Raw genomic sequence first — 15,734 nt, forward strand, 5'->3', positions numbered from 1 at the left:
ATAATCTCACAGGAGAGACCTTGTTTCTGTTACTTAACAACCTATTTTGGAGATGTTCCGTGTTACTACACAGAAAGATTTCTCATACGTTTTTTAAAAATAGACTTTATATTTTAGAACAGTTTTAGGTTCACAAAACAAAATTGAGCAGAAGCTCTCAGATGCCCTGCTCCCTCACAGGAACAACCCCTCCCACCATCAACATCCCCCACCAGGGTGGTACATTTGTTACAATTTGTGAACCTACATTGACTCTTCCTTATCACCCACAGTCCATAGTTTGCATTAGCGTTGTGTCTTGGTGTTATACATGTGTGGGTTGGGACTAATGTATAATGGCATTCATCCACCATTACGGTATCATGCAAGACAGCTTCACTGTCCTAAAACCTTTCTGTGGTCTGCCTATTCATCCCTTCCTCTCCTTTAACCCCTCTCCTTTAACCTCCTTTAACCAATCTTTTCCTATGTCCATAGTTTTACCTTTTCCAGAATGTCATATAGTTATAGTCATACAGTATACGGCCTTTTCAAATTGGCTTCTTTCACTTAGCAAAATGCATTTAGGTTTCCTCTGTGTTTTGATAGCTTATTTCTTTTTGGTGTTGAATAATATCATCTGATGTACCACAGTTTATTGACCTGTTCACCTACTGTTGAACATTTCGGTTCTTCCAAGTTGTGGCAATTATGAATAAAGCTGTTAAAAATATTTGTGTGCAGGTTTTTGTGTGGACAGCTTCATACATTTTTACAGCTGTATAATTTTATATTATGAAGATACACCATAATTTTTGTACCATTCCTCCACTGATATTTAGATTATTCCAATAATGGAATAATGGCATTTTCCATTATTCCATTTCCAATGGCATTCCAAAAATGGAATAGTGGCAAAACACTACAAGTAGTGTTGCATTGAACAACCTTGTGCATACAACCTTTCACATGTGTGAAAATGTATTCTTAAGACAAATTCCTACAAGCGGAATGTTTGGGTCAAAGGGTGAAAGTATGTTGTAATTTTTATGTGTATTGCCAAATTGACCTCCATGGAAGTTGTAAATACCCTCCCACCAGCAATGTGTGAGAGTGCCTGTTCTTTCCCAATGGGAAACTTTATTTACCATTCCTTCCCAAGGCCCTTGCAGGTAAGGCAGACCTGCTGCCCACTGACCCTACGTAGTATTAGCCACGTGTATTTCTTTTTTGGGTATTGTCAGTTTTGGTCATGAATTTAAAGACTTCAGAAGGCAGAAGTGTTCTTTTCAAAGCATCTTCTGTTAATGGTCTTATAATAAATATAAGTACTACTGTACAGATAGTTTGAGAAGGCCATAAAGTTTTAAAAACAAAATCTTGTTCACATATTTACTAAGAAATTCCCAGTGAATGCAGAGGCAGCTGACCACAGTGTGATGCAGGTCCCTTGAATATTTTCTGTGATAGCTGTCTCTCTGTGAGAAATCCATAAAACATGGAAACATGCATAGTCTCTATGGACATCCCACCTCATTGTCTTTTGGGGGGGGCTGTTTTCTAAACAAAAGTATCTGAAAACTTAGCATCACTTGTTGAGGGATCACTGAGTTTAAGCAAGCCAGAGCTACGCTGATCATGGGCGTAAGGATAGCTCCCTTTCTAACTTTCTCTGCTCATTATTTGTGCCAGACTGACTATAGCAGTTTGGTGTTAGATCTACTTCTTATGGTTCTCTTTTTGAAATGTGCTCTTTTTACTGGAACTCTCCATGTCATCAGAAAACTCCCCAAGCAGCCCTGTCATGGAGCAAGGGTTTCATTCAGGTCCAGCCTTTTCTGGGGGGCCCAGGCACTGTTGGGCATATCCATGTTTAGTAGGTAGCTTCCAAGATGGTACTCAGTGATCCCCACCTCCTGGCATTCATGCCCTTGTGTAATTCCCATTGAGTAGGACTGGATCTCATGACTTCCTTCTAACAAAAAAAAGAGAGAGAGAGAGAAGCGATGGGATGACACGTTCAAGATTAGATTATAAACAACCTCAGCACTGTCTCAGATCACTGTCTCTTGTTCGCTCTTGCATCACTCAGTCTGCGGGAAGCCAGTTTCCATGCCTGAAGCTCTGACCAAAATCTTGACTGTAATCTCCTTAGAGACCATGAGTCAGACCTATCCAGCTAAACGTCTTCTGGATTCCTGAACCTCAAAAATTATGAGCTAATATGGGTTTGTTTTTTCTAATTTTGTGAAAAATGATGTTGGTATTTTTATAGGAATTGCATTGAATCTATAGATTGCTTTGGGCAATGTGGTCATTTTCAGGATATTGATTCATCCAATCCATGAGCTTGGGATGTGTTTCCATTTGTGTGTGTCATCTATGATTTCTTTCAGGAGTGTTTTGTAGTTCTCCTTGTAGTGATCCTTCACCTCCTTGGTTAAGTATATTCCTAGATCTTTTATTTTTATTTTTATTTTTTGCAGCTATTGTAAAAGGGGCTGAGTTCTTGATTTGATTCTCAGCTTGGTTGTTGTTGGTGAATACCACTGCTACTAATTTCTGTACATTGGTTTTGTAACCTGAGGTTTACTAAATTCTTTCATCAAATCTAGATATCTTTTAGAGGAGTCTTTAGGGTCTTCTAGATAAATGATCATATAATCAGTGAACAACGATATTTTGACTTCCTCTTTTCCTATTTGGATGCCCTTTATTTATTTCTCTTGCCTGATTGCTCTTGCTAGAACTTCCAGTGCTATGTTGAATAGAAGTGGACATCCTGTCTTGTTCTAGTTCTCAGGGGGGATGCTTTCAACTTTTCCCTATTCAGTATGATGTTGGCTGTGGATTTGTCGTATATGGCTTTTATTATTTTGAGGTATGTTCCTTCTATGCCTAGTTTGTTGAGGGTTTTTATCATAAAGGGATGTTGGAGTTTATCAGATGCTTTTTCTGCATCTATTGATGATCATATGGTTTTTATTTTTAATTCTCTTTATGTCATGTATCACATTGATTGACTCACATATGTTAAATCATCTCTGCATCCCTGGGATGAAACACACTTGTATTATCTTTTTGACGTGCTGTTAGATCCAGTTTGCTAGAATTTTGTTGAGGATTTTGGCATCCTAAAATTCATATGGAACCAAAAAGGGCCCAAATAGCCAAAGCAATCTTATGCAAAACTTCAAGTTATACTACACGGCTGTGGTCACCAAGACAGCATGGTAGATACACAGATCAGTGGAACAGAATCAGTGGAACAGACTTCAAGTTATACTACACAGCTGTGGTCACCAAGACAGCATGGTAGATACACAGATCAGTGGAACCCAGAAATAAAGCCAAATTCTTAAAACCAACTGATCTTTGACAAAGCATACAAAAACATAAACTGGAGAGGGGATACCCTATTTAGTTAATGGTACTAGGAAAACTGGATAGCCACAAGTAGAAGAATAAAACTTATACAAAAATCAATTTAAGATGGATCAAAGACTAAAAATAAGACCTGGAACCTCGAAAATTCTAGAAGAAAACCAGGAAAACTATTCTGATGTTGGCCTAAAAAATTATGACTAAGACCCCAAAAGCAAATGCAACAAAAACAAAAATAAATAAATGAGACCTAATTAAACTAAAAAGCTTCTGCACAGCAAAACAAATAATCATCAGGGTAAACACACAACCCACAGAATGGGAGAAAACATTTGCAAACTATGCATTTGACAAAGGACTAATATCTGGAATCTAAAAGGAACTCAAACAAATCAGCAAGAAAAAAACAAATAATTCTACCAAAAAGTGGGCAGATGACACAAATAGACATTTATCAAAATAAGATATACAAATGGCCAACAAACATGAAGCAATACTCAACATCACTAATTATCAGGGAAATGCAAATTAAAACCATAGTGAGATAACACCTTACCACTGCAGGAATGGTCATTATTAAAAAGTCAAAAAACAACAGATGTTGGTGTGGATGTTGTGAAAAAGGAATGCTTATACACTGCTGATGGGAATGTAAAATAATACAACCTCTACAGAAAACAGTATAAAGATTTCTTAGAGAATTAAAAGTAGATCTACCATTCAATCTAGCAATCCCACTACTGGGTATCTGCCCAAAGGAAAATAAGTCATTATATCAACAAGATACCTACACATGTATGTTTATTGCCACACAACTCACCATTGCAAAGGTAATGACCTACCTAAATCCCCATTGACCCATGAGTGGATAAACAAAATGTGGTATATGTATACCATGCAGTACTACTCATCCAGAAAAAAGAACAAAATAATGTCTTTTGCAGCAACTTGGATGGAGCTGGAGACTATTATTCTAAGTGAAGTAACTCAGGAAGGGACAACCAAATACCATATGTTCTCACTTACAAGTGGGAGCTATAAGTATGGGTATGCCTATAATGGACTTTGGAAACTCAGAAAGGAGAGGGTGGGAGAAAAGTAAATAAAGAGGCATTATTGCAGTTCAACCAGAGCCTGCAGAGCAAACTCAGTTTTCTAAAAGTCAATTCACTGTATCTGCCATCTTGGACTCTGAAATGACTAGCACTGGAGAGGTGAGAAGTGGGAAGTTGCTTTTGTTCAGCTCTTCGGTCAGTGTTTAATACTCACATTTCAATATTTTTTTGAGGTAGTATAGAAAATCTAGGAAATCAATTATAGACTAAAATTGTCTTTTTTTAAATCCTGGCTCAGTCATTTTCTAGCAATGTGACATTTAAAACTTAGTCTAATTCTCTCTCTCTTTTACTGTGAGGAATTTTTTTAATGAACATGAATAGTCACTGTAGTACAGGGTCCCCATGTACCTATCACCCAACTTCAACAATTATTAACTCAGCTGATCTTGTCCACTCCCCAGCCTCCACCATACATTACTTTGAAGCACATACCATATATTATTTTGAAGTGCAATATATCATTTTATTCATAAAATTTCAGTATATATCTTTAAAACACAAGGATTCTCTTCAAACAAATAAAACTACAGTACCATTATCACACTTTAAAAATTAAAATAATTCTTTAACATCATAAAATATACAATTAGTGTTTAAACTTACAATTATCATAAATTTCCCATTTTTATAGTTTGTTTGAATCATTTTGCAAATAATGTTCACAAACTGCAATTGGTTGATATATCTTGTCTTGTCTCTTTTAAGCTGTGCATTCTACTTTCATATTTTGTCTATGCAATTATTGGCTGAAGAAATCGTTTGTCCTATAGAGTTTTCCACAGACTGTATTTTGCTGATTGCATTCTTGGGTGTTTAATATGTTCCTCTGTCTTTTGGGTTTCCTGTATTTGGATCAAAAATCGATCAGATGCCAATTCAGGGTGATTTTTTACTTTTTCAGGGGGACTTTTTTGGACAAGAATTCTTCATAAATTACATGACATTAGTTCTTCCAACAGGTAATGCATATTCATTTGTCTCTCTTGGTGAAATTAGCAGCTGTTTATGTTCAATGTCTACATTCATTAGGGGCTACAAAATGGTGATATTCTAATTTTGTATTCCTTCTTCATGTTTTAGCTGGAATATATCTATAAAAACAAACTTCCCCTCACCTACAATCTGGATACCCAATAGTACTGTTTATTTAGGAAAGGCTATAAGAATGATCGATGTTCAAAATAGAGTTCATTCTCTCCAGTGGTGACCAATTAGTCATGATTTGTTTCATTTTTTAGTGTCATCATGAACTCATGGATGTCTACATATTTGATGTATTTCAATTTATTTTTGTCCCATGGGAGCCTACTGAAGTTGGCTCCTGTGTCCTTTTGAAATGAGCTTATTATTATTTGACATGACCACTGTCCCAGTTTGCCTGAGAATAAGGGGGTTCCTGTGACATGTGACTTCCCATTTTAAAAGAGGGAAAGTACTGGACAAATCGGGACAAGTTGGTGATCCTAAGCTTATTAGTCTTTACAAGCTCCACTGCCGTCTGGTAAGATGAGGTATTATAGGCTCATTGTGTACATTTTCTGCTCCAGACTTGAAGTTAGACTTTTCTCCAATAATAGATGGTTCCTTTTAGTGGGAAATGAGATTTGAATAACCCAATCTTCTAACCTCTTCTAGCCATCAATTTCTGCTTCTGTAAAATGATAGTAGTAATAATCCATACACACTGGCTTGTTGTGAGGGTTTATATGCAAAAACACTTGCAAAGCTCTTAGCACAGTGCCTAGAACGTAGAAACTGCTCATTAAAGATTAGCTGCTGTTACAAAACTCCCACAGGCAATATGGCCAGTGCCAGGGCTCATTCACGCAGCAAAACTCCATCATCTCAGGGAAATATTCACACATTTGGGGGTAAACCATGTTAAAGAGACACAAATGAGAACAGGAATGCATTCTTTAGGAGTTGCTGTACAATGGCTACAGACTGCAATGTGTTTTGTGCCATTCATTATTTTCAAACTTCAAAATTCAAACCATCAAAGCTGTCCAACCTTCAACAACACAAGGCTATGCAGCTGGACATAAGACTGTTTCTAGAAATGCCTTGAAATGTTTGGGTTTGACACCTGAGATGTCCATATTTGTTGTAAGTTTGTCTTGTGTGACAAGGGAAAGAAGTCTCTTCTAATAGTTGAAAAATTAGTGAAAACTCATGCATTGAAAGGCATTCTCAAAAAATAACATTGGGAGATTCAGAAAAGAACCGTCAGTAAATTATTGAGAAAATGATGTGATCCACACCAACCCTCTCAATGTGGGTATTCAGCGGAATCATCTGAGGTTGATGGCTGTGGTGAGCGTCCCATGTTTATGATGTACTTCAAGGAGAAATAGATCAAAGAATTCTTATTCTGTGAATCATCGCAAACAACTACAAAGGAATTGATGAGTTCAGTCCTGTAGTGACTGCTTTTCTTTGAAAGTGTAAGTTAATGCTTGACATATGTGAATCAATTTGCACTGATGCTGCCCCTGATACACTAAGTTCAAGATCAATGTCTTTATAAGAAAGTAGACCCTCTTATCATTATCACACATAATATTCTACCAGGATGCTTCTGTAGCAAAGAACTTCCCCAAAATATTGACGTCTGTCTTGAATACTGTAGTGAATACAGTACATTGTGTCAGAGGATGTGTTTGACAAAGAAATCAGGATCAACCATGTTATACAGAAACAAGATGGCTTTCAATGGCCATGTGCTGACTTGATTTTTTTTCTCAACCAAATGTTATTTTTTAAACAACTGTTTACATATAAATTAAGGTGAAAGATATTAATATAATATAACAACTGAGTAGTACATGCACAAACCAGGCTGCAGGAGGAGAGGATAATTATTAAACATTAGATGACAGTGCCTGAAGAAAATTCTCTCAGCAATGTTTCTGGGCCATGGACTTCAGCTCTGCCCACAATTTACAAGAGCTCCTTCCAGGGAGTGAGTGGACAAGGCCGCGAGTAGATCAGAAAAACACAGACTCATCACACCTGGCACCTCCAGGGGCTGGTGGTGTGAGCCAGCTGCTACATACCCAAATGTGGGAATGGGCTATTATGTATTTTCTAAGCACCCAAGGCCTCCGCATCGCAGGAGCGGGCAAAGGAGAATGCACCTTAGAGGTGAAAAGAATGTCCTTGCAGTTATAGGGCAGAGAAGGGAGAGCAGAAATTTCATCAGCGCACCAAGAGGGCAAGCCAAGTACAAACGAAAATGGTGGCAGGCTCGCCCGGGATCTCCGTCCTCAGGTTCCAAAGACAGTACAATGGTAGGACCACCCTGATGACAGCCTTACCTCATCTACCTCTCAGTCAGCCTGCTCCTATCGTCTCCCTGTAGTACACGAATATGTGGTTTCAAATAAACCAATGCATACATTCCAATAAAGAATTTTAAAATAGCTTATTCTCTTATACTACATGGCAAATGGAATTCAATCCCAAATAAATTTTACACATCTATATACATATATAAAGAATTGAGATGAACACAGTAGATTAGCTGTACATGTGTATTAGGAAATTCCCAGTTTAGATATAGCAGGCTGAAGAAGTGAATTTCATTCTCCCCTTTCTGGGGAGGGATGAGGGAATCTTAGAAAATCAAGCAGACAGCCCGGCAAGAGATGTGACAACTCACTGGCGTGAGATGAATAACACCTTCCTTCCATGCTTTTTCCATAGGACGTTCCACTCTTTGTGTTTGGCTTTCTAATTTCTGAGGGTAGAGCTTTTTTTTTTTTTTTTTTTTTTGGTCTATTTTTGTCATAACTTACAGGTTTTCTTTTTTTCACGGGGCTCAGAAAATATGTTTGGCATCTTTTCAACTTGTGAGATCTATTGAGGATTCTTTTGTTGCAGTTTTTAAATGTTGCATAGTTTAAAAAGAAGATGTTTTTTTCATTTTAGTGACATAATTAGAAAAAACAGATGTGTGTGTGTGTGTGTGTGTGTGTGTGTGTGTGTGTGTGTGTGTGTGTGTTTCGGGTAGATCTATCTTATTAATTATGTTATTTAGGGTTAGTTTATTCTTACTTTTTTTTCTTGCTATCATGGGATGAGAGAAGTGAATTAAAGACATTTCAACCAGCAAGTTCCTCTTTAGTCTTCTTTATATTTCCAATAACTTTAGCCTTGATATTTGAAACATATTCATGAAAATTAGAGTTTCATTACGTATTATATCCTTTTTATTATAAAAATTTCCTTCTTTCTCTTTAATACTTTGTCTTTAATTCACCTTGAACTAATGTCCCAATCTGTTCAAGCTACTATAACAAAATACTGTAGACTGGGTAATGTATAAACAACAGAAATGTATTCTGCCCAGTCCTGGAGACTGGGAAGGCCAAGATCAAGGCGTCAGTGGATTTGGTGTCTACTGAGGGCCTGTTCCTCATAGACGGCACCTTTTATGTATCCTCAGGTGGAAGAAGGACAAAAAGCTCCTTCAAGTCACTTTAATAAGCACATCAGTTCCATTCATGCAGGTGGATCCCTCATGACCTAATCACCTCCTAAAGGCTCCACCTCTTAATACCCTCACCTTGGAGGTTCAGTTTAAACATGCATTCTGTGGAGACACAAGCATTCAATCGTAGCAACTAATACTAATATCAGGAGAACTACTTCTTTTTGCTGCATTTTCCTGGCATGCTTTTAGCCATCTGTGCCAGTGTATACAGCATATATTTGGATTGTGTTTGGCAATACAAACTTAGAATTTTTTTCTTTCAATAAATTTACATTTCTAGATATAGGAGAAATATTTAATATGGATTATGCTTAGTTATATTTTTCCTTTATAAAGTTATACACACACAAATTAAAGACACACACAAAGACACAAATACACACACAAAATTATTTTCCCATATAGTATTTGTTTTCTTTATTGTGTGCTTTTATTCTGAGAGTTCCAAAGGTTTATAGTCTATTCTAGGATCTTTTAGTGGTTATCTTTGTAATTTTATGTACTATTTTACCATATTTTTAAATTTCTTATGTAGTAAGTGATGACCTGTCATAATGAAAGATGAGAAAATTACTACACTTGCACTTACTCCGTCTTGCTTATCCTACACTGACCAATTTTGGCTTACTATATTATCATTAATGCTTCTAGCTTTTACCTTTATACTTTTGAATAACACATTAATACCTCTATTCCTTGGTTTTTCAATTACACAGTAGATTTGAAAATCTAAGACATTACTACAAAAGATAAGGAACTCATGCTTACACTGCCTTCTTTCCTTTTCTCTACCTCTCATTTTTGGCTCCTTTTTCTATGATTGTTTCTATGTTTTATTCTATTCTGTAATCATAATTCCTCCATTTACTTCACCTATTTGTAAATCCAGTGCTTATCCTCATTACTCCATGGCTCCTCCCTTGATCGCTTGATGGGCAGCTTCAAGTTTTGTTTGTTTTTAAAGAAAGAATGCATAAGTTATTTTTCCCTGAGTTATTACATGCTTGGAAATATCAAACAATAATTTGGCTAGGCAGAAAATTCTTGGGCCACACATTTTCTGAGGACATGACAACATTTTTCTCCGTCTTCTAGCAGTTAATATTGCTGTAAAAAAGTCTGAGACCAAACAAATTTTTCCTCTTATAACTGTTTGATATTTTTTGTAAGCCCAGATTTTTTACTCTAATTCAGTAACTTTACTAAGCCATATTTTAGTGTTGATTTTTTTTTTCTGAAACAGCTGGGTTCATTTCAAACTATGGTCTTATTTGAGGAAATATTTTATGTGTTATTTCTGAATATTTGTGCTGTTTCCTCTACTAGGAATGCCATTCATAAGGGAGCTGCAATTCCTTTTCCTGTCTTCAATATCGATCCTTTTCTCATTCATTTTAAATATTTGGTTCTTTTCTATTTATTTTCCTTTTTATTTTCAAATATATTCTCTTTATCCCTGCCCTATTTTAAGCAGTATCTTTTTTTCTTCTTCTAATGTTAACTTTCACTGCTGTAATTACCTTTCACTTGAGCCAACATAGCTGTTCTTTGAATTATTGTTTCAGAAAAGCCATTTTTATACCTTCTTAATGGAAAAAATGTTTCTCTACAATTTTTATCTATATTATGGCATAATTCTCTGGAATGTTAGTCTGCCTTTTGTCATGTTTCTCATTTATTTTTCTTGCAATATATTTTCAGTATGTTCCATGCAAACTTCTTTTGTATTATTACTCATCTTTTTATGAGATTACTCAATGTTTTATGTGGACTGTTCCTTATGGGTGAGATATATTTTATGGCAGAGAGGGCAGGGAAGTGAGCTGGGTCAACCATCAGCTTGGCCTTCTCTCTATCCTGTGGTTTTTTCCCCATCTCAGCAGGAAGTAGAGTTGGCCAGCCATGATGATAAACAAAGAAGGATTCAGCATTTTACTTTTCTTCTATTGCAAGGCCAGTTGCCTGCCCATCCCTGCTGCCTTTTAGCAAAGATGGCATGTCTTTATCTTTCTTCATTCAGCTCTGTATCCTCTCACAAGGCTCAGGGATGCCCCCAAAGTTCACCTTCGCACTCAAACCTGGCTGTTCCACAAGGATAATAGCTTCCCTCCTTAGAATGACAGGCCTACTTCTGGCAGGCTTCATGTTACCTGAGCTCTGCAGAGGCATGGCTGCTTCCAGCCACCTCCCTTAACCAAGTTTGACCCGACTGCACTTATCAGGAGCTGGGCTATTTTCAAGTTTGACGTATATTTTCATTTCTAATTTTCAAAAGGAATTTTAGTTGTTTTCAGTGAGTTTCACAGGGAAGAGTGAGGCCAGATGCCTTGACTCTGCCACTCGACTAAAGACCCTGATGTGGCCAAGAAATGATTCTGGATCCATTTCTTCTAAAAGTGGATTTCATAAATAATGTGATCTGATGAGAGATGTATTCATGGAAACATGGGTCTTGGCTGAATGCAAATGGAGTTTTAGACAATTACGTTTGATCATCTTTGGTGTGGTCCAAAAAGTGCCATCTCCGTAGCTGAGACAGTATCAGAGAGCCCTGAAGCAGGATCAGTCGTCTGCTGGTGTGAGCTGAGATCTTCATCACACCTTTTTACTTCACCTCAAAACAAGCCAGGCGGCCACTTCGGAAAAAGTTCCGATTGTTCAGTATCACTGAACAAAGGATGCCTCAGAAGAGTCAATGAGCCCCTAAACCTTTTAAAGTTTATAATTGTGTATGGGTTATTATAAGATTTTTGTTAAATTAAGTTGTAATTCTCTCTTGGCCTATAGTTCCTATAGTTTTTAAGATGAAAGAACGAAACTGAGCAACTGTTTCTTGTGCATTGCTCTTTTAAAATATTCTTTTCAGAGATATATTGAGAAGCGGTGGTAGAATATATTTTGAAAATAAAAGAGACTCAGGCTTTAGTCAACATGAAGAATTGCTGTGCTTGTTGCAAAGAGGCAATGATCTCACGCCGGGAGGATGCACAGCTAACTCTTACAGAGCACTTCCTATGTGTGCCTCACTCAGTCTCCTCAACAGTGCCTCCTAGGGAGGTTCTGTTACATTATCCCCATTTTACTGATGAAGAAACTGAGGCACAGTAAGCTTAGGTAATTTGTCCAAAGTAGTAATAACAGCATGCCCAAGACTGGAACCCAGGCAGTGGAATCACAAAACTAAAGCCCACATAAAATAAGCAAAGAGCATTCAAGTACTAATAGAATGGCCCTAAATTTAAGTCTAGTTTTACCCCCACTCATTTTTAAAAACTCCTCTCTTGAAGATTACTCCATAATCTTCTAGTCACTAAATACGCAGGCATTTCTAAGATCTTATTTTCTTCTGTCTCTCTGAAGCTTTTGTTACTCTTGAACAAATCTTTCTTTATGAGGTATGAGGCATCATTGCAGCAGAGAAACTTGCACTTGACCCTAGAGTAGTCAATAGGGAGCTATTGAAGATCCTTGAGCAAGGGAGCAATGGGCTTAAAGTGGTCCCTTAGGAGGATCAGCATGGCAGAGTGATTCAGGGGAGTCCAGCTGGGCTGGGTGAGCTGGAGAGCTTTTCTAGGTAAGATCAGCCAAGAGCTGCTATAGGAAATGGCATGGATTCATGACTGAACTCTAAGAAATGTTCATGCTATCAGGAACTTGATTAATAGAAGTAACATTAAAATACTCAGAATGTGATTTTTAAAAATGTCCTTATGAAACTTATTTTCTTAGAGTTCAAGGCTACCATGGAGAATATGGTATGGCCATTTACTCAGTGTTTCCTTTGTCAGGATCCACGGGAAAATATCTCTGAGGTCGTGCTGCTCCTGAGCAGTTTTATGGCATGTTATCAACTCTGAGTCCCACAGGTGCACATGGGCCCTCTTTGTAGTTCCTCCTAGGAAGCTCAGAAGGAAATGCATGACTTCTGCGGAAAAGGGACATGCAATTTTATAGCTGGCCTTTGTGTCCTCACCACAATCTTGGCTCCATCTGTCTTTTCTTCTTGTACTCACCTTTTGCCATATTTTCTCATTTATTTTGGAATTAACTCATTTCACCATGCCGTATGCATTTATTTTAAAGACAGGGTCTCCCTCTGTCACCCAGGCTGGAGTGCAGTGGTGTGATCATAGCCCACAGCAGTCTTGAGCTCTTAGGCTCAAGCAATCCTCCTGCCTCCATCTCCTAAGCAGCTAGGACTACAAGCAGGCACCATCACATCTGGCTAATTTATTTGGTTTTCAGTAGAGATGAGGTTCCACTATGTTGCTCAGGCTGGTCTCAAATTCCTGAGCTCAAGCGATCTTCCTGCCTCGGCCTCCCAAAGTGCTGGGATTTAGGCTTGAGCCACTGCACCCAGCTCTCATATGTTATCTTTGAAAGATACTTTAAATATTTCTAGAAGATGGAAGGGAGAGAGAGAGAGAGGATAAGAGAAATGAAAATTTAAAACAAGAAACATGATTCAAGCAAACCAACTCTAAGAAGACATATATTTATTTATTTGTTTGTTTCAGAGATAGGGTCTTTCTCTGTTGCCCAGGCTGGAATGCAGTGGTGCCATTAGCTCACTGCAGCCTCAAACTCCTGGGCTCAAGCAATCTCCTCCCTCAGCCTCCTGAGTAGCTCCCGTTGGCACTACAGGCATTTGCCACCACGCCTGGCTGATTTTCCTTTTTTTTAAGAGATAGAATCTCACTATGTTGCCCAGGCTGGCCTCTAACTCCAGGCCTCAAACACGCTTCATGCCTCAGGCCTCCCAAAGCACTGGGATTATAGGTACGCGCCACCATACCCAGCCAAATGAGACATTTTTAAGACAATTGAGAAAACTGGAAAATGAGTACTATAATGGATTATAATAACGAATTGTTATTAATTTTCTAGGTAGGATAATGGTACTGTGATTATTTTTTTAACTTTTATCTGTTAGCAATACACAGTGAACTATTTATAAGTTAAATTATATATGCCTGAGATTTGCTTTAATCTATTCCAGAAAAAAAATAGGAGGTAGAAATTAGGAGAGAAAAACATAAAAATAATTTTTAATGTGGGAAACTGTGAAGATGATGGCATTTCTCACAGCAATAGTGTATTTGAGAAAAGGCATGGAAATTCTAAGAGAGTCAGAGTGCATGGCTCCTTACCTGATTTTGTAGACATTTGGCTTAATTTTTAGCATATGCCTAAATAGTCTGTTTGCATTTGAGAATGGATGCATTTGAGTCATGCGATGTTTAACAAAGTTAATAGCTGATCCTAAACTTTAGATTTTAGTGAGGAAAACAGGGAGGAAAAGAACAGGTATTCATTAAATCCTTAATTTATTTCAGGCACCGTGCTCAGGGCTTTCCTTCACATGCATTATCTAAGTTTTTCCAACAACCTGGTTGGAGAAATATCCCCTTTCTCCTCTCCATTTTCTCTCCTCCCCTCTTTCCTGAGTGATGGGTGGGAACTGGACCTGGGTAAATGCCTGGCTCCTTTTCTGACCTGTTGGAAGCTGTCATAGTTGGCCCTGACGTCAATGATATTAACAGCAAACACTGACTTTTCTCATCTGTGGGCCAAAAAAGCTTTGTGGGCCAGCCAGAATGATGTCACACAAGACAAATCCTTCTTCAGAAGTGAGAGTCTCTGTCACCAGCAATGTTTTCAGAGCCATGTGAGCCACAGGGTGAGTCCCAGAAAGAACAACACCAGGGGAGTTAAGGACCTGGACTATGGAGCCAAATGACAATGTTGGTTTGAATCCTAGTTCTTCCACATCCTGTGCAGTAACTTATCATTTCTCCCTGTATGTCAGTTTCGCTGTCTGTGTAATGGGGATAACGGCAGTACTCATTCCATAGGCTGCTGTGAATGTTAAGCATGTTCATACACACAGTGTTTGATGCAATGAGAGGTGCTCAGAAGCTCTAAGTAAGTATTGGCTGTTGTTATTTATTATTAATATCATCATTATGATTATTTTCTAACTTACATCCTTTTTGTCCTCTAAAATTAGATACGATCATATTTTGGAGAATGTGTTCGTTGCTTCTATAAGTAAGAATAAGCCTGCTTATGTTGAATACTGTAAAGCAGCATTGTTCCATAAAATGGATGTGAGTCACATATGCCATATTAAATGTGCTAGTATTCACATCAAAAAAGCAAAAAAGGTGAAGCAAACTTTAATAATGTGTTTTTTTAATTGAACACATCCACAGCATTGTCATTTAATGTATAAAAATATAGAAATACCAAAGAGTTATTTTACACTCATTTTATATACTAAGTTTTCAAAATCTGGTGTGTATTTTACACTTGCAGTTCATTTGGACTACATACATTTCAAGCGCTAGAAAGTGCAGCTAGAAAATGCGCACCTACACTTTACAATAGCGGGTAGCAAGCCTTTAGAAGGAAGACCTCTGAGGCAGGCAGGGTCAGGTGGCAACCCCTGGTCAGCTACAGCTCCCTGGGAGTTAGTGAGCACCTCAAGTACCTGGCTGAGCTTGTGCAAAGTGACACTGGGCAAGTCAAACCATATTTTTGAACCTTAGCTTCTTCTAGAAAGCCAAAGAAGGGGGATAAAAAGGCTCATAGAAAGACACGTTAAACAAATTCTCCTAGTTTTAAAATTTGCACAGGGGTCCAAGTGTGGCAACAGGCCCCTAGCCCAGTGAACATCATCTCCCAATCAATATGCTGAGGCTGCCTATGTTCTGAGCAGGCAGGAAACCTCAATATCGTATTATTAATAATTTCTA

This window comes from Rhinopithecus roxellana, chromosome 18, assembly GCF_007565055.1.
Source record: "Rhinopithecus roxellana isolate Shanxi Qingling chromosome 18, ASM756505v1, whole genome shotgun sequence".
Taxonomy (NCBI): domain Eukaryota; kingdom Metazoa; phylum Chordata; class Mammalia; order Primates; family Cercopithecidae; genus Rhinopithecus; species Rhinopithecus roxellana.